Genomic DNA, 21,620 nt, shown 5'->3' on the forward strand with positions numbered 1-21,620 from the left:
ATGCATTTACTTTGTATTAAACTATGAGCACTGCCAAAACATGAGCTCACAGCAGTACTGTGGCTGAACACTTACAGACAATTCACTTTACTGACCATGCAGCTAAGCTGGTGGAAATGGTACAGCATGTAACAGCACACAACACAGACAAGAATCACACAGTCACAGTTGCATCACAGGTGTTACCGTGTGTTCAGACAGGACGAGAAGCAAATTTTAGATGCAGTGTGATTACATAAAAAGTCATGAATTTGCCTGGGGTGGCACAAATTGACGTGAGTTGAAAGTGTTTCAACTTGAGCAAGAGATTCAATAAATCTGCTTCATAAACATACAGACATAAGATGTAAAAGGTTTCAAGGATTCAAGGAACTTAATTTGTCACATGCACAGAGATACAATGTAAAACATGCAGTGAAATGAAGGGATGCTCAGTTACTGTGGAAGAATATCCAAGAGATCAACAATAAAATAAGTAAATAGAATAAATAGAATACAATACAATATGGTAAAATAGTGCAAGATGAAACTATATAAATATATATAAAGTACTAATCTTACCTAATCTTGACCAGTTTCCAGAATCTAACAGTATTTACAGTTAAAGTGATCTGGTTTGCAAGTAAAAGTAAAAGTGACAGTGGCAGTAACAAACAGTGTGTGCAGTATTGCAAGAGTGTCTGTGCGTGTTTGGAAGTTTTTGTTAAAGTGAAGTATGTGTGTTGAGGATCCGGATGGCCTGAGGATAGAAACTCCTCTTCAGTCTTTCGGTTTTGGCCATGTGACTGCAGAGGTGTCTGCCCGGCCTCAGCAGTCTAGACAGAGAGAAATTATAGGGAAAAGAGGAAAAAAGAAAACCCCAAAAACTGAGTTTCTGGTGAATGCTGAGTTTAGATAGAAGCTGAACTTTCTTTCTTTCCATGTAGGTGGCAACATCATCAACTGCACATCCAAACTACTGCTGCTGTTACTTTTCCTCTAGGTGGCACAAACTGTGCTGTAGTGATGCGAAGATCGCAGTTATATCCGCGGGCAATGCAGTTAATCCGCGGATCGGGCAGGCCGGGTCATAAAGATTAACATTCTGATAAATACAGGATAGGTTGTGGATGGGTGAAATAATAAAAATAACTTTTACTTTAAATAAATGTTTATTTATATAAAACCAGACTACTTCAGTGTAATATGTTACCATATCATCACACTTACATACTGTATATCCTGCTGAGAAGTAATGGTAATGTGTGATTGGGTGCGGGTCTCTAAATCGAAGAAAATAATTTGTTCGGGTGGGTGGTGGATGGATTTATGGATTTATGCGTACATATGGATGTGGATGATGTCAGAGCCGATCCGCGCATCATTACTGGCCTGTGTCAAACGGTTCTGACAGTGACTGAACAGCTCGCCCTGGTGGCCAACTTGCAGCATCTTAAAAGTGAATGAGTTTGGGAGTTTTACAAGCCCGTTCCATGAGGTAAGTTGCATAATTAAATATTAAAAGACCGAAGGCTTTACCATTCCTCCTTAATAGATTCATGCAAATAAGGGTCAGTCATTGCAATTGTGGGAAACAGCAGGCTAACAGCTTCCAGTGGTCTTGGTAATAAATTCTGAGTCACCTGCAGTTACACTACATGTAATCATATGGTTTTCTCCATCTAATTTCCAGAACCCAATTAGTTTTCCCTCCAAGTACAACAGCTATTTACAAGAAACATTATGCACAGGACAGTAAATATTAAAGAGATCTTGCTCCTCATTTTTCAGACTATTTAAATTGGTTTGACATACACTCATATTTTAAGGTACACTCATTCTTTCTGGATGGAAATGCATCAACTAACAGATGGTCGTGGCGAATCTAAAAAGTATGACATTTTTTCAGGAGTTTTTCAACTTCCTGTTTTATTGAGCAGGGTGTGGAAAATATCATGGTGAACAAATCGAATTAAAAAGCAATTTCTCAAAATAGAGCAAATCTTTGGCACAGTACATAGAAAGGAGAAGAAAAAAAACACACCTCATGATTTATTGCGGGTGTTCAAATTTGGCCACCATTGATTAACTGTGTCCTTAGTTGGCACTACCTCAAACACCATGCCTAAATGATGATTAAAAAGAACCACTGAAGAGTGTAAAAGAAGGTGAAATAAATATGTTCCAGTTAATTCGAATATATGTAAATAATGTCAAAGTCTACGTTTTTGTTCTTTTTACACTTCATTTACTCTGTTGAAGGCTACTGATGAATATTAAGTATGTTTACCCGCTTTCTTTTGTCAGTGGAGATGGCTTACCATAATGACACTGCCAAGATTGTGTTTTCTATTAATTTGCCAAACAAAAGCTATTCATCAGTGTTTTTCTGTATCTATCAGACTGTTTAACACCAAGGTGGGAATTACACCCGGACAAGAGATCTGATTTCTCCAGTTAGCAAGACGTTTTGGCAGGTATCTGATCAACTTGATGTCATCATATTACACTACAACAAGCCACACAGATGATCATACCATTCACATGCATGGCTGCCCCCACAAGTCATGACAGGCAAAAAATAAACATAGGTACAACAATGCTCCATTTTTGTAAATGTGGTATTCTTATAGTTTGATACACCTTTCATTTCTATCTCATTATAATAAAACTTTAAGAGATGGGTGAGTTCCTAAATATACTAAATGCAGAGGGAGGTCTTCACTAGTGCTATGAGAAAATTCTTTGTTTTTTCCCTAAATACTGAAGTAAAGCATCTTTAAATATAAACTGGTATTTTACCGCTTGGCAAAACTGGTGCTTGTTGAGTTGTGTTAACATTCTCTCCAGCCTCTCCAGGAGTATTCATTCCCTCCCCACAGTCCCACTCAGATATACCCTTATCCTTCTTATCCTCAGCAAATCAATACCTACCTCAGCTACTTTGGGAATCAGCCATCCACACACATCAACTAAGAAGCGATGCTTCAGAAGCACAAAGCAGAAATCCTTGCTGGAAATCTTTGCTTGCGTTAGCATCTTCAGGTGTATCTCCGCGGTATTTGAACTTTTAGAATATACTGAGGAAACCGTAACAAGGTAACTCATCCTCATCATTGCACAAGTTGGTTATTAGTGGAGTTATTTCCGCATGATTGATTGATTATCAAACATTTAAAATCTGTCAATTCCCACATTATAAATGAATTTCCTTAAGTGTTGTCGAATGTCTTGGAGGGTAATTATTAAAAGTGCTTTTAATGGAGGTCAGTAAGGTTGGTTCAAGCCATTAATCTAATTGTGTGTCATTTAAATATCATAAATCATATTGTACATGTTTACATTTGACATTTCTTTGCACTTAACAGTGCTGTAATATCTTTGCTTGCTTCCTGTAATCACCAGTGCATGAATATTGATGTGGTATCTCTCCAGGCACTTCATCTAAAATGAATGAAGATGGGCCTCCAGCTCAGACAGATCTGCACAAACACGGCATGCTCATTAAAGACCAATTGTATAATAATGTGCACCTGTCTGGAGAACTGAAAGGTAGCCTTCCCAAATGTGTTTCCTGCAAAGAGATCTGAATTTAGCCATTAAGATACGCTTTTCCTTTGTTTTATGTGCAGCGACTATGCCTTTTATGTTTTGCTTTATAGAAAGGTGTAAAAATTAATTTACTTCCAAATGATTAGACTTAAGGGTGACAAAATAAATTTACTGAAATGAAGAGAGTGCTACTGTTGACAACATTACAATAAATGAATCACGATCATTATGGCTGAGCTTTTACTCAAACATTTGCCATATTTAAGCATATTACCACATTTTAATGTTTATTGGCCATTTTGCAAAAAGCATACTAAAAAGTACGGAGGTGACTAAATTTGAATTTCCAGCAAACATTAACCATATATTTCTAAGTGTAGGGGTGGAAAAGATTGGTGGACAACCACCGTCAAATTTAAAGTGTGTTTCTCTGGGATCATCGGCAAAATATTTACCTCTGTTGCCAAGCTGTAAGTGCTCAGCCCAGATGGGCCAGATCACGTGACCAGCTTTTGCGTAACTCGTATGCTAATTTTGCATATTGCAATGGGAGTTGGGACCTGAGATCTGAACCTGGCAATCTGAAAGCAAACTGAGAGCTTATCTGAATGTCCCCATTCAAATGAGTCACGGTTGTTGTTTGCAAAAGAAAAAGCCTCATTAGACCTCCAGCGATATTCGCTATTTGAAACATGACTTTTTCATTTCCCATCATTTGAGCAGATAGTCTGTAGCAGTCTTGTGTTTCTCTGCTTAACCAAGGTGGGGATTACTGCTAGTGCAAACTACTAGTTTCTCTGTTTTATACAAAACAATATACTAATGCTGCTTTCATTAATGTATATCATCACTTCCTAATTGCTGGAGTTTGTTTTTTTCCACAAAAGCGGGGCCTGTAGATAGGTGTCAAGAATGACAAATGCAAAAGCTTTCATGAACTGTATAGTGTGCAGTACTTGTATAATGCACAGCCAGCACACTGACTTTTAGTCTTGGATATCCTTCAGAGGATTGGCTCTACTCTGGCTGTACAGCAACTCACCAAGGACATTGTAATTTGACATAAAAGCCTGGTGTTATATTATAAACATAAGTAATTCACAGGCCATTGAAAAAAACTTAGGTTGTCATCAGTTGTATGGACTGTAGCTATACTTGTGTTAAGTTCAAGCACAAGTGCATCAATGTCCACAAAGTTGGAAAGGCTGATTTTTTTTATTCTCTCAAATAAATGTGGGTAAAACTAGAATAATATTTATTGTTTCTAGCTCAAGTTAGCACAGCTTTCAAGGAGCAGTCAGATACAGCACTGGACCAATAACTTTTATGAGTTCCCAGCACTTTGCAACTACACTCGCACAACTACAGCTCCAGCTGTGTTCACATTGCTCATAATGACTGATAGACGCTGCTTATCACTTTCATTTTTTTTTCTTGGAGACTTTCCAAAGAGCTAATTCATTTTTTTTGGATGGCTGAAGGCATTCAAGCCCATCCTGTGGAGCAGCTTCTGCCATGCTGCACTGCACCTACTACAATCCAAATAGGGTCATGACTAGAGGCTATCTGCATGCTGTTGAAGTGAGGCTCCACAGAGTTGGTGTGTGTTGTATGATCCAGGCAGCTGTCTGATGTCAATATTACTGGAGGCCAAGGCACAAGATGTCATAATGAACAGCATGAATTAGCTACACCTACCTTATTAGTTGTATCATTAGGCTAGATATCATTAATTACATTATCTTGGGTATAGAAACATTGGGAGAATAGATATAGTGATAAATAGGTGAAATAGGTGATATTAAAATACACTTTTTTACCTTGTTAGTGAGGACATAAGATAAGAAGAAATTATAAAACTAGTTGGGGAAGACTGTTGGTTTGTCACAAATCTTTTTGGAGTCTTTTGACCTTTGTTTTAGCTTTTGCTCAAACTATTTGTGCAGTATTTTAGGGCCAAAGAAATAATCATAAGTCATCATCACAATTCAAGCCCCAAGATTTTTGAGGCTGATACCAATATTGATATTTGAGTGCTTAAAAAATCTGATAGATATATCTGCCAGTATTAATTTTCTTTTCACAACCCCTAAAATAAATGCTCATTTTTGATAAGGCTCCCTTAAATTTGTTTTTGTAATAGTTGTGACCAAGACATTTACTGGGCAGGATGTTTACAGCTGAAAAATAAACTTGCCACTATTCTCTGGTGGAAAAACTATAGAAAGATGACAGTTTCTATACCTTTGGCATTTCTGTACTTCAATTTCTGTTGTTAGGGACTATTCTCAGCGGTGGATTAATACACATGTGGTGATCTAATGAGTATTTGGCAGCAGGTGGTGTAAATGATTGAATAGAAAATACAGTTCCTATGTTCATTAAGAAACATGTCAACCAGAGCAACAGTGTGGCTCACTGGTGCGTTTTTAATAGTTTCTAGACAATAATGGAAGTCTATGAGGTAGAGAAATGATCAATACCAGGCTTCTGCTACACAGGCGATACTTGTTAATAGGGATCATTAATTGCTGGTTTCAGTCTTTTTGGGGGTATGTTGATCATGTGAAAAATATTTAATTACAACAAACCCTTTAAGTAATGCATTAAGGTAAGTGTGAAGGCTTTTTTTTTTTTTTTTTTAACAATTTTTTCAATCGCAACTTCAGTGCTGAGGATCATTTTCACCAGTCATTCAGCACTGCTTCGGCTCTTGACAAACTTCAGAAATTGCAGATGCTCTTTGATATCGTTGCATGGTTCTCTGTGGTTTAATAAAGTGGTAACCTGGCAACAGTCAACAGTAAGCAAACCAAACATCACTTCAACACACCCTGCAGCCATGACCTCTTAACAGTATACAGACTGCAAAATAATTTTCAACCTTCTTTGGCTTAACACATAAAATGTATCCCTGATTCTAGTGTGACAAGATGCTTCTCTGTGACTGATAAACCACACTAGTAAAGATGAGACAAGTAGAGAGTCTCAGGCAGCATCAGTTTTCTTTTTTGCTTTGCGAGAGAAGATTATGTTCTAAAACTACTACAGAACTGAACTGTTGAGGTTAATGCATGACAGTGGTTCAAAAATGCAAAAAACAGCACTGACATTTTCATTCTTTAACATTTTCTGCAAATTGCTTAAATATCATTGCAACTGGGAAAACAATTTTCATAAGTGGTTAAGTGTCCACTGAAAGTGCAGCAGCTGTAACATGGTCCTGCTGCTAAAAGGCAGAAGAGCACCAGCCACATCAGAGTACAGGGTCTGCACTTTATTCTCTGCTACAGAGAAGCATGGGGAACGGTCAACACGTGCACACACACACACACACACACACACACACACACAAAGTGGCTCCCTCCCTGCATGTGTGTAAAACACGTTCACTCAAAAGTGAAGCAAAATATTTCATTGGCTCAGCTGCACACACAGTGCCTTGGGTCCAGTGGTAGCCTTACATTCACCCTGGCAATTAAAAAAAAGACTTGGCACACAAATAATTTTATATTCAGTTTCAGTCTAAAATATAAAGCAAGTCACAATATAGCATGACCAGCGGCTCAAACTCTTTTTCTGGGCTTGCTGACTAGTAAATGTTGTGAATTTAGACTTCAACCCTCCATGGTTTGAGCAATAAGTATGTTTGAGCTAGATTATTGTGATTGATTATTATCACAGAAACAAGGTCAGTCTGATTTAATGAAAACAAAAAAATATGTATGAAAGCGTTATAACACTGTAAAAATCAGTTAAACAAGTGGGGGTTTTAGTAGTTTCTAGCAATTGTTGCGGATGAATGGAATAAAGCTGGAAAAGGGCTGAGACCAGTGTTCACCACAACATGACCACTGTCAAGTCAGGCACACAAAAACGGACACAGCTGGTCATAATTTTCAAAAGTAAAGCCTGCTGACAAAAGCATAATAGTAACAGTTCTGAAAAGATATTTAAAGGAGCAGTGTGTAGAATTTAGTGGCATCTAGTGGAGTGAACTTGGCAGAAATAATATTCATAAGTATTTAAATGAATTTAAGTGTATAATCACATGAAAATAAGAATTGTGTTCTCGTTACCTTAGAATGAGGCCTTTATATCTACATAGGGAGCGGGTCCTCTTCCACGGAGCCTGCCATGTTGCACAGCCATGTTTCTACAGTAGCCCAGAATGGACAAACCAAACACTGGCTCTAGAGAGGGCCTTTTGCGGTTTTTGCGAGTTTCACGGTTACCATAGGTTCTCCTACATGCTTGGAAAGGGAGGGTGAGGGGTATTCGGTTGGTTGAAATCTGCAACCTCACTACTAGATGCCACTAAATCCTACACACTGGTCCTTTAAGGAAGACTTGGAAGAGAATAAAATATCAACTACATGGGGCCTACTGCCAATATAGACCTGCACCGTCTATGGGGCATTTAATTTGTGGAAATGAAGTAAAATCATCTGTATCATCTTAAACCTGTAAAAAATGCAATGTACTATAGCAACTTGAAGCTACAACTGATAGCAACCTTTTTATCTATTTTGTTGTATTTTTATAACTTGTCACAGTTTCATGATACCAAATATGTGAGCCAAAACACAATTTGGTTTTATGCAGGCATCATTTTTGACACAATGTATGTCACCTGCCATGCATTAGGTCAACAATACCATTATAACCCTTAATATTTGATTTGTTGCTTTAAGTTGTAGAAAAGGATTAATGTTCTGAGGACATATTGCAGATATAAACTACTGATATTTGCGTGGTTGGGATGAGATACAGGTTGATGCTGACTAGACCATCATTCATTTACACTGTATTAACCAACTGTGAGAGAAAGTATTTTTCAAAAATCCTGCCTGTGTTGTCTCATTAAAAGAATGTCCCATGTCGATATCCAGAGAATAGCCACACTCTAAAATCACACCTTTAATTTTACACAGAAAGGAAAAAAGTGATACTAAAATTACCTTCCTACGATTTCAATTTTTTCATTATAACTTACTGTGTAAAGACCGTAGACTGTAAAACATAATAGAGGTAGTCTGGGGTTACGCCATGGTTACATTACCTAACCAACATTGTCACTGTGGTAGCCCCCCCCCCCCCACACACTTTTATAGAGACCAAAACCGTTTTTTGAACCAGGCTGTAAACATGTTTATTTCTGCTGTAAAGTTGGGCATTTTAACATGGGGGTCTATGGGGATTGACGCGCTTTTGGAGCCAGCTTCAAGTGGCCATTCAAGGAACTGCAGTTTTTCGCACTTCCGCGTTGGCTTCACTTTTCAGGTTGCTGCTTGGTAGAGACAAAGCTTTATATCAACAACATATGATAAACTCTCACTGTGACATCTGAAGAAAGAAAAAAGGAAAAAGAAGACGTCAATGGAGAATTTCCTGTCAGAGTTTAAGAAATATCAGCAGGCCTCATGCAGCGGCAGATCTGCTGCTCATCTCCACTTCAAACCAGGGTACACAGTCAATCCTACTGCAGACTGCTGCTCTACATCCCTACCACCGACTGGGTGTATATGAGGTGAAAGAACTTCACACAGTGGGGAGGGAAAAGAAGACAGGGAACAGAAGAGAGATCAAGAGGCAAGGAAATTATACTGTACTTGTGTTCAGTCACGCCTTGTGGACGGCACAGCAAGAAAACATCTAAAACATGGTAAAGAATGTCACATGTGAGGTGATATACACACAAATGTTGCATCCAGTCTTAATATGTTAATATAGACACATGCTGCTCCTGTGACCAAAGCTCACACTCTGGGTTCAGGGTGCAAACTACAGAGGAGCCAGGGGGAGCTCAACTCCTCTTAATAAGACATGAGCTCCCCTGAAAACATGATTTGTGAAATTCATGGGGTCTCTAAAATATTGAAAATATGTTACTTTTGCCATGCATTTCGATGTACCTTCATCATCATGAATCATACGCAAAATTTGGCTATTATTGATGTATGACTAATGCATGAGGGTGATTCATCACTAATTCACTTTAATAAAGATACCAGCATGCATTCCATCCTTGCCATCACCATTGAAGTGTAGCTTCGAAATATCATAAACTTCACTTAACTTAAAGATCAGAAAAAAGAAACTTTCTTAGTCCCACTCAGTCTGCATGCTGAATCACCATTATTCATTTATTCATTTCTCTGTTTTGTCGTCAGCATACAGATATGTCAAAGAGAAAACAAGGAAGCTTACTCACAAATTTTGGGCTTACCAACAAATCTAAGCCAATCAACTCTGAAGTCAGGCCTCCATGGTCACTCCTGTTTTAAGGTAAGGGCTATTCCCAATTAATTGTATCATTCACTGTTGGCACTGTATGTGATGGGTTTTGATGAGGACTGGATCCCTTGTAGGCAGCCTGGCTGTTTTTGTTGGTATTTTCAATGCTCATGCATTTGTGTGTTGTTACAGGCTGGTTTCTTGATACATGACCCTTGCATGTCTTAATTGTACCGAGAAATTATTGTGCTCATCTGTATGTGATGGGTAACTTTAACTGTTGTTGATGAGGACTTGATCCCTTGTAGGCTGTTTTTGATTTGTGTTTATAGGCTGTTTTGCTATTTGACCTATCCATGCCTTATTTGTGCCGATATATAGAATATAATACATCACTGCAGAGTATACTGTGCCTTGCTTTAGTTGGCCGTATTGTATCATACTGTGTTATTTGGTTTTGATACCTATGTGGAGGTTTGATGTGGTCATTAACTTATTATATATCAGATGTGCTGACATAAAGCAGGTAGGCCTACATAATTGTAGATATGAATGTGTCTCTGCAACAAAGAGTCACAGTCAGTCCTCAAGCCCCCCGCCCGTCAAAAAAAGGTGAGCTCCCCCGAAAGCCATGGTATAGTTCGCACACAGTCTGGGTTTTCCACAAAAATATTTCAACTCCCTGCACTTAACAGGCCCAAGGTTTTCTAGCCATCTCCTGGAAACTGTCTGTGGCTTATTTTTCAGTGAAGTTTAATTTTGGAGAACAACAACAAGGTTCATTTGTACTGGACCAGACCCAGATAAAAATAAATAAATAAATATATAAAACTGAAATTAATTTGTTATTTTAGATTTTTTACTTCATACATAATTAATTCCATCTTAACAATTTGTAAGAGGGTAAGTTTTGGTTATTAACTATTGATTTTACAGGCTCTAGTGACAACTGCTTCTGGCAGATTTCTGCAATTCTGTGTGTTAGACAAACAACGGAAAAGAAACTGATTGTTCTTTGGTTAAAATCCAGTCAGTATCTATCTATAATATGATTTAGCTGCACAACTCTCTCATTCACTCATTCACTGCACCCTATATACTACACACTTAGATTACTCTATAGTGAGCAGTAAAATTAGATTTTGGACACATATGAATCATCATGATTTTGTGTCACTGAGTGTCACATGACCTAATTTTCCCATATATAAAATGCAATATGTTGCACTGTTGGATTTTTAGCAAAAAGTAGCCATGTGTGCATGCCATTGACTGGCCTGAGGAATTTTTTGTGAGCACTATACATGCTCATATATTCCATAATAGCACATGTTAAACACAGTAAATAGGGAGTGATTCTGGACACAACTCTATTGTTATACTTCTTTCCTCTATTTTTAGTAATGACCTTCCTTTAATCTGTTCTAATTCATCTCTTCAACTATATGCAGATGATACTGTCATTTATACTTCTAAACCTCATTTACTGCAAATCCAAACTGCCCTTCAGTTGGATCTCAATACCTTACAAAACTGGCTCTTATCTAAGAAACTACTGCTCAATAAAACAAAATCTTATATTATGGTCTTTGATACAAGACAGAGCCTTAAAACAAAATCTAATAATCTAATAATAACATGTAATGATGGTACTTCTCTGCATAGAGTGATCAAACTTAATACTTGGGTTTATGGCTTGACTCTGAACTTAGATTCAAACCTCACATTGATCACGTTCTCCACAAAATTAATTATGGAACCAGTGTTTTATTTCAATCTAGAAACCGTTTTACACTGAGTTTCCAAAAGAAATTTGCCTTACAACTTATCTTACCATTTCTTACCAACTATTCCAATGTTGTTTATCAAAATACATCCAAAACTAACCTTCAACCCCTTGATACAGCATACAATAATTTCAGTAGATTTGCTCTTGAATGTTCCTTTAGTACTGTCACTGTATAATGTATAACTCACTTAAATGGCCTCCATTCAATATAAGAATATATCAACTGAGGCATTCTGCACAATACTCCCTCTCCATCCCTATAGTCAGAAAAGCAATTGAAAAGAGAGCAATTATGTTTAAGGCTCCTTCAGACTGGAATAACTTACCTTCAAACATTCAATCCTTGGCATCATTTCACATGTTTAAAAATGGTTTGTCTCCTTATTTTGAGATAAATCATACATGTTTCAGATGATGCTATACCTATATACAATATACAAAACACTATATTCTATATTTTTTTATTCTCTCTGGCAATCTAGTGGTTATGTTCACCAATGTACTCATCTTTCTGATCTTGTGTTGATTGTCTTAGTTGTAGTGTGTCTATTGAATTATTGATTGTTTTGTTTTTGTCTTTCCTATGACTGTGATGTCTTGGTTTTGCTTTTTGTTTTTCATTTTTGTTTGTATTGTATTTTAGGACCCCCTTGAAAACAAGATGGTTCATCTCAAGGGGTTTATCCTAATGAATACATTTGTATCATCATCATACTTGACAGTTTGTCATTATGACCATAACTGGTCAACTGTGTAAGTGTTAATTAATATAAATATAAATATAAATTCACTTCTGTATGTCATGGATACATCTGAATAACAATGATTGATGTTAAGTATACTAAGAATGTAATATTAATAGATGTCTACTGAACCATTTTTTCCTACAGAAAGTACTTACAAGTTGACTTCTTTGACTAAATTGTTTGAAAAAGCAACTTTGATAAGTAACTGAGTTAATCTGATTGTATTCATGTAGAAACAAGATAAATTTGTGATTATATGTTACACACTTGATTACACACAAATATCTTGCTCAGTATTACACTGTATCTACACAGGAGGCATACTGTGGGCAGCACATAAGCAGAGCAGCAGCAGCAGCTGGTGCTCCGTTTGTATGTATACACAGGATGCGTTCAGGCACAGTGTTGAGTGGTCACTCAAAAGGTCACCCGCATTTTGACAGTTCTCAGAACTCACTACATAATTGCTGTATTTAGACGCATAAAACTGAGAAAAAATGTTTAAGCATAAACTTTAAGTATAGAAATACATATCTGTTCCTGTCAGATGTGCTTGGAACAGACGATTGAAAAATACAGCTGAAATGCTCTCTTTGTAGACACTGCATTAGGGTGAGTGTTGGGACAACAGGAATAATTCGACAACAGGGTGTTTGTGCTGATCACCATTTTTACATGTTGCTGCACAATTCAAACGGTGCAACTGATTGGCAGGTAAACTCAAACATCTGCTCTCCTCAGGTGTGGCACCACCCAATGAGCAAAGAGGAACATAATCCATGACACCTCCTACTGTGAACCAACTTTATCACTGTGCTTTGACCAGATTACATGTCATCAAATAATCATACTGACCAGATTAGTTCAGAATTATTCCTAATGGGAGGAAATTATAAAAACTTAGTCAGTTTAGAATCACCAGACTAATGACAATCCATTAAAAAATGCAATTGTTTTATTCACCAATCACTGAGTATATCAGAATTGGCTGTGGCATGCATGCTTCTCGTATATTACTCATTTACACATGAAAGGTACATATAGTAGATGATGATGAGGTTCACTTGGGGGCTAAAAGGAAAGTGAAAAAGCAGACTGTCTCGCCCATCAGTACAAATTAACATAACCAAAAAAAAAAAGAAGCACACAGGCTGCAGACTCACAGTTGGAATTGAAGTTTGTGATCAAACTGTACGGGTTATTGGCTTTAATTAGGCTTAACAGCCTTGGGCTATATCTGTAGTTTTGGCAATGACATCTGTGAGCAAAACAATCTCTGTGAGCAGTGCCCTTACTCTGCTCAGAGACAGGTAACAGTGTTTGCTGGACAGAGATACTGGGAGAAAAAGACGAAGGGCAGGGAGGCTTTGACACACAAGTTAAAAATTACTGAAAATTTGGATCTTTCATGTCAGCAGTTATCAACAGGTAAGATGCTTTTTGTGTGAAGAGCTGGCAATGGGATATTGTTTTACTTTAGACTGATTAGTCTTTAAAAATGAAAAGTTGTCATGCAACGTTGCAGTGCAGTACACAGTTTGTGCACTCAGCACTGCTTTGCCAAGTTGACACTGAATTTGAAGCATTCTGTCTCATGAGTCCACTTTTACATTAATCATTTCTTGGCATAAGAGCAGATGTAGCTGATGCATTTTTTTATTCTTTATATATTAGTTAATTAATTAATTTATTTATTTTTACTATCCATTTTTATTTATTGTACCCTCCTGCTTAGATCTGATTTTACTTTAACCTGCTCTCATTGTTTTATATTGTTGTACTCGCTTACCATTGTGTTTTGTTTTTAATGCCTTACTGTAAAGCACTTTGAGCTGCATTTTATGTTTAAAAGGTGCTACTCAGCTAACCTGTGAACAGAAAAATATTGTAAATGTATTTTCATTCACACTTCATTTGGACTTTCTGTAGACGAGTGATGCCAAAGGTTTGGACTTTTCAGCTCAACTCCTGCCATACAGTACAGCTCTATTTTACATAATCCAAAGCCATTTCCCACTGCTTGCCTTACGTATAATGAGTAGAGCAGAGTAAAGGGCATATTCTAAATGCTATTTCATGCACTATTCAAATGGACAAGCAAAGGATATATTGGTAAACATTACGGTGTTGCTTTGCAAGATGAAACAGTATGTGTGAGGCCAAGATCAATTTCACAGCCAACTATATTCTTTTGCTTCACAAATTTAAATATTTATCCTGATATTTTCTGCCATCCTGAGGCACAAGGATGGCCTGGACAAAAAGAGACCTGTGATGAAACTAATGTACAAACTCCTCATAAAACAAGTACTGTAAAATTTGTTTGTATTGAGATTTCTTTTGGTTCCATGGTTTATAATTCTGTATAATGCTTAATAAGCTTCCTAACTACCCAACAGCCATTTATGAGAATCTCCTATCCATAACCTGGATTTTGTTTTATAATACATTCAGACTGAATTAGATTAAAGTACATCATTAAACAAATGTGAGTCTATTCTAATTATCTCAAACTTGTAGACTGCTTCTTATTCTCACCATAAATTCACCCTTCGACTTCCAATTGCATTGGAGTTCTTTTTGTTTGTTTGTTTGTTTTGGTAACATGACCAAGAAATCCGAACATTACTTGTGTTCCACTTTGTGGCATCTAAGAAATAATGAATCAGAGTAAATCAATGGTTCACAACAAACTAAATTAACTTAAATGATCAGGGGTATACAATCACAGGTCCTGGATTTCCAACATTACCTCAGAAAAGAAACAGTTCTTACAAAAACAGCAAATGGTCAGTGTTCATTGTCCCTTTGCCTTCAAAAATATATATCAGCTTGGCTGCAGTGGAAATAATGAAATTCATTGTCAACACACTTTGGGAGATCAAGAGCATTGAACAGACATTAACTTCATTTTCTATGTTTGATTGATGATGGCTACAGAAAAAATGGGGCATCTGGGCCCTTTGGCTACTCTTATGCAATCTCTTTCATTTTCTTATCTTTTTTCCTCTTTTCAAACTCTTAAAACAAACTCTAATTCTGGCGCCGACTGTAAGATTCTAGCTATCCGTTAGGGTTGTTGTACACTTTCACTTGAGAACATTATGCATGTTGACAGTTAACCTGCCTCTTATTGTATTTTTGAGCACCTGGGCATCTTTTTCAAGATGAGGACATGAGATAATTTTATCTGTGACCTACAGTAGGGAATCACATTCTGACTAGTTTTAATAAGCATACATGTATTCTTGTTCTTGTAATATTCAAGAACATGTATAGGGCTAATTTACCACTTTTACTTTTATTGAATGGGTGATGAATAAGCCAATTTAAATACTTCACCCTAGACCCTTTTTGTCATTTTTTATTGCTTACTATAAAAGGGACCATGGGGAGAAGTTGAAACTGCCCTTTGAAAAGATTTATTTAAAATTTACCAGTGTGTAGTTAAAGTTATTTCATGAAAATGCCAATGAAGACCAATGTACAATTACATTAAATTACTTAAACCCCCCCACCACCACCACCACTTGTATAATAGTCAGTTATCTGGGGATTAATGAAGCAAACAACCCTGATGCACAGCATTTTTTACCTGCTACCGGTACAGTCTTATAGTTCGGTTTCACTAAAGCAATTACAGTTGAGTGTTGTGCAAACAGGACTTCTTTTCTTCTTTCTTTTTGTTAATAGGCAAACAGGTTTGTTTAATCTCTCCTCTGGGTTTCAAGCCCTTGACCTTCTGGTCACAAACCAGCTTCACTGACCTCAAAACCATTAACGTGTACACTTTAATGTCTCATCTTAATGCTGAACTGTTTTTCACCTTGGTGTACATCTGAAACATGTTTTTCATTTCAAATGGGATGACATTAGCATCATTAAAAAAGAACCTTCACACAAACATCTCACCTCACTAAAGTGGCCAACACGTGAGGAAAGAAAAAGGACACTCGCTTATAAACCTGAGTCTGAGTCATCCGGTAAAGTCAAAGCAAACACAATAAAAAATCTCAAGTTGAAAATGCCACCGTATGACATTAAAAGGGTAATAGTCAATTCCAGTATGATGGAACTCAATCTTTGGGGTGATCATGATAGAGCTCAAACCCATGATTCTTAAAATATGACTCAAAGTATTGATGCATCTTTAAATACAGCCTCTGGCACTGGTGTTTCTTTATTCATGTATTTATCTTGTATTCTCTTGTAAATAATGATCAGAAAATGGCAAATAAAAAATATATGGATGTGGGAAGAAATTGCATGTAGTGTTACCTTTTGGACATAATCAAATAACCAGAACATAAACTATTTGCTGGATTTTCCATATGGATTTTTTTTTCTAGAAATAATCTCCTAATGCAATAATTGGTTATTCAATGTCCGAATTTCAAAAGTAGAAAATACAAAATTGAGAATGATGAGACCAAAGAGATTTACAAATCACATATTTTCAAATCCCCCAACTGTCAACAGCAACTGACGCACACAATAGCAAATTCAGTAATCCATTTAGCGCCGAGTGACATATTGAAGCCGGGTTCATAAATAACAATGGTTTCCAGCTACCGAGTATCTGTCCCCTGTGACATCGACTGCAGAATTTCAATAGCCAGAATCGTCCTTAAAAAATGTAGTCTGAACATTCTCCTCATAGTAATTGCAAATATATTTTAGGACATTCAGAACATTTACATATTAAGATTTTTTTTTTATAAACACTAGATTTAGGAGAGTGAAGAAACTGTTTTTTTAAGTGTTTAATCTGTTATCTTTTGTAAATACAGAATGGAGACTGCCTGGAGTTCTGCTTCACCTTGATGTCAGATCTATTCATTGCTGATAATGAGCATGTGGTGGTAATAAGAGAAACTGCTCTTGAGTGGTTTACATAATCTCTTAAAAAAAGAGTCCTCTGTCACCTTGTTCATTGCTATATCTTTTTCATAAGATTTTTGCTGCATAATACTTGAAATCCTTCCAAGGTTGTATTTCATTCTCAGTGTCTGCGCATCAACTTGGTCAGATCATTTGTTTAGCATTTCTTTGCTGATGAAACAGCTATTTCTACCTGTGAAAACTAATGATTGAAGTTTATGTTCAAGCTTAAAATCTTAAGCTTCTTTCCACCAAATGCGACTTGTTAAAGTCATGATAATCCTAGCAACCTCACAACTATTATCTATAATTAACAAGATGTCAGAAACTGGAACACTTATTCAGTCTAGTTTCAGCAATTTAATAAATAAATGTTCATTAATTTCTAGTTATTATTCAAAGACAGTTGAGCTTTCTCAAAAGAGGTAAAAAAAATCTCTGCCATAAAACTTTAATGATTCGTCAATTAGAGGTTTAAAAAACATTGTTGAATACTGAGATTAGTTTACTGCAGTGGGTAAATAAATAAAATACTCAAAAAGATTCTTTAAAGTTGTGTTTTAAGTCGCTCTAGTCGCCCACTTTTGACCTTCACTGTGCAGAATGATGTATTTGCAGAGTTTGACATTATAAAGAGTTTTTTCACATTCATCTGCTGAGAGGAGGAACGTTTTTCGGTGCTCACCTTAAATCTGAGTTTAAGACGTGCACGCACAAGATGATTTGTGACATCACAACAAGTTTGGAAGCCAATTGTGGGCCAGTATTCATCTAACACGCACACGCACCATCCCACAAATGTGACATGGAAACTTAAAACTTCCAGCCCACATACACTGAGAAGGGAATTTTCAGTGAAGGAGGAGACATGTTGTGTGATTTTGAGAATTTGTAACTAATTGAACTTTTTGGTTGAAGATCTTACCTTTCATGGAAGATTGAACCTGAATGGATGTCTGAACTGTAAAATGCAATAATGTGGTCACCAAAATATATGATTTGAAATAGAATACCACAGTTTATAACAAGAAAACACTTGAAGCTGCAGTAGGAGGGTTTTTTGTTTGAGTTGAGAATTCATTTAACTAGTGAAAAAGTAATCCTCATTGTGGTTGAAATGAAATGAGTAATCACCATTGTGTCAAAAACTTATGAGCCAGACTGTAAAGTATACCCCCACACACTCCCACAGGGCCCTGTCATTCAGTGATGTAACATAACACAAAAGGCCTCAGACCCCTTATGAATTATATAAAATATTCTAATCAACTATATTTACCATATTTAAAGGGAGAACACACAGTATTATACTGAGTGGTATATATGCCTGTGTGTGTATACGTGTGTTTGTGTGTGTCTGGCTGAAAGGAGAGCTACTTGAGGCAAGCTGCAGGGAGGCTCTGCATGGATGGATGGATTTGTGTTTCGGTACTGCTCAGCAGCACTGATAGCGACATTGCTCTGCTATTTGCTTTCAAAAAATGTATTTTGCAGCTCAGGTTTCTCACCAGTTGAGGCAAACTCTGGAGCAGGAGAGTATTGTTGAAAACTTACAGCAACTTGAAAAACAAAAACAAAACCCTACGCGCTCTTAAAAAGCAAATTCACCTTGTTTTGCATGCAACATCGCTCATCAATTACACACACTGTGAGCGCATCTTGTCTCAATCATTGGTTACTCAAACACAGTAATTGTTCTCCCAGGAAGTAACAGGAAAGGGTAACACATAGCTCAATAACACATCCTCTCTAATGTGCTCCGCTCCACTGATTATCCCCCATGATGACACTATTACTCTTCTCCCCTGGCAAAACTGATAGACAACAAATTGACTGCATAAACTAAACCTCAACCCACCAATAAAGACATAAACTAGTGCTTTTCAGCCTGTTTTTCAGAGTATCATCTGGGGGTTACCTCTTCAATGGTAAATGAGCCAAGAAAGTTTTGTGGATAATTCTCCGTGAACCCGCTGCAGTGCAGCACTTTTCTATTCAAGATGAATCTTTTAGCTAAAAGCATTTGGGGTTACAAGAAGATGGGCCTAATGCACTTCTCAGCTTAAACACTGCACTCTACATTTAAGCGCTCTGAAGTCTAAAGGCGCTGCTCTATGATTCACTCAAAGTGCTGTTTGGAACAGTGAATAGTGTCAGAAAGGCCCTTTCCAATGGTTGAATAAGAGGGAAAAATGTTTTGGTTTTTTGGGCTTTTTTTTTTTGTCTGACACTGACCGTTTGTCATTTTGTGTCACTTCGTTCATACAGTCTAACATCATGTTCCTATTAGCGGATTTCTTGTTGGGTAGTAGTGACTGACACATCAGTCTCACTGACATCATTTTCAGTCAACACTGAAGCAGTGGAAGCTAAGTTAACTGTTAACTTAGTAGTTTTTCCATATTGATCAAAGAGAAAGTTGTTATTTCTTGAAGTGGACTTACAACCACTTGAATAGTTGCATCAATCCCATCCACATCACTCACAATCTATCTGTCAGCATTTTTCTAGAAGGTAACTAGGTAGCCGTTTGAAAATGACGTTGCCATTTTTATTCAATTGTTCACCTGAACCTGACAATAAAATACACTCAATTGTTGGTTTTGAGCACTTCAAGGAAACTGTTGGTAATAAGGAAAGATCAAATAAAATCAGCATCATCTTTTAAAAGGGGATGAAAAGAACTGAGGTGACTGTGATTGTCTGCTCTGACTCTACCTGCTGATAATGTATTCTTCCTACTAATAATGTATTCATCCTGCTCCAGCCTCTTTCTCACATTATTCTACACTGTGCCATGATTGCTTGTGGTCATCAAAACTGACAAAAATGATTTGGCCAGACCGATGTGCACTGTATTTGAGTTTGTGCTAGCCACTGTACTGGTGCCCAGTTTCAGCAAAGTAGAAGCCAATGTATCACCACAGTCACAGGAAGGCTTTGAATGAGTTCCAAGATAACTTTCCAAGGATGAAACACTGAGTTTTTTAGTAAAACATGATTTGACAGGCTGATATGCTGCAGTATCTGAGAAAAAAAAAACATGTTTTTATGGCAACTTGACCTTTGCACATTTGAACATGCATTTAGATCTCAAGTCATGTTTTGTTTCTTTTTGACCTTCCCAGTGGAGAATCATTTTACTTTCTAAGCTGTGGATTTGAAAGCAGTGAAAACACCCTAAATGACATCCATTAAGCCTGAAATTTTATGACTTTTCACAGAATACACAAAAATAGAAATATTTCAAAATTATTTATTTTTTATGCAGTTCTGGGTCATTTTAAAGTCACTAGAGGGGGTCAAATCAAGGTAAAGGCTGATTATGTGGAATCTTAAAACAGTGAAACTATAAATTGGCATGTATGTGTATTTCTGTCATTGGGATAGTGGGGACAGAGCTCAACGGGGACCTTGACGTTACCTTCCCCACACGCCAGCCACAGCAGCACAGTAGTCCAAATCTTCAGTCTGCAGTCCTGCAGTCAATTGTCACAGGGGGATAAAAGAGAGGGAGATGCAACTTCTGCACAACAAAAAAGGACTGCAAAAGTAATATTTTTGCAGTTTTGTTAGTTTGAAATTTGCGAACCAGTTTGTGGTTTTGTTTCATGACTACTATACTCAATGCAGAGTTGCATGTGTACAATTGACATAAAAGTAGGACATGTAGTTTGTGGGCAGTGTTGATTGATGGTTTTAATGGCTATAATGAAACCTACCATTCAAAAAAGTTGTTGCATCCTTCGCTTTCGATAAAATTCATAGAAATAATCATGGCTGTTATGTTCTCTTGTTTTAGATAACATGAGATCATAATGTGTGATATAGTGTGAATGTATTTTATTTATAAACTCATTGTGTCAAATCTAAAGAAAACATTATCTGCTCTCTGAAACATCAATGAAGGATTAATCACCCATTTATTAATGACTGATTAGATATTTATGGATGCAAAATACATTTGTGGTCCAAAATTTGTTATAGGGACTAATAAAGTGATATTTGAGCCGGGTCAAAAATGACCCGCTCCACAATATGAAGTGTCAGAATATGAACCGTATGTAAGGGTTAAGTTGAAATTCAGCTCTGATTTATCAGTTTTGTTTGGTTGTATACATACAATTTTGTGAATTATATACTGCACAGTGGTTACTCTTATAACATTAAAGGCTTGGCGTAAATATTTGATACTCTGTAAATCAACTGAGTCTTGATACTAATATTGGATGTGAAAGAGGTACATGGGTGTGACACACTGGAACTACACTAAGTGAGTCACATGTAAAGCTTGATCTCTCCAGCTCACGTAGACTCATCTGTCTCTCCTAAATTTCTCACCAGCTATTAGCAAAACCACGGCACACATTAGGAGAGCTGATATCTGATTGACTTCAAACCAATGTGCTCTCCAATTCTCACTCAGGGAAATCAGG

General features: G+C 36.9%; 1 long non-coding RNA gene across 3 annotated transcripts in view; it reads right to left on the minus strand.

Moving 5' to 3' along the window:
• Window positions 1-207: 207 nt before the first annotated feature.
• Window positions 208-21,620, minus strand: part of LOC137189156 (uncharacterized) — a 102,959-nt gene continuing 81,546 nt past the window's right edge. For 2 of the 3 annotated variants that reach the window (XR_010929593.1, XR_010929595.1), the window contains one exon: window positions 208-815. This is a non-coding gene — a long non-coding RNA (uncharacterized lncRNA). Of the gene's footprint in view, window positions 816-20,367; window positions 20,664-21,620 lie in introns of those variants that run through there. The other variant, XR_010929594.1, reaches the window with a different exon arrangement.

Source organism: Thunnus thynnus, chromosome 9 (assembly GCF_963924715.1).
Source record: "Thunnus thynnus chromosome 9, fThuThy2.1, whole genome shotgun sequence".
Lineage (NCBI taxonomy): Eukaryota > Metazoa > Chordata > Actinopteri > Scombriformes > Scombridae > Thunnus > Thunnus thynnus.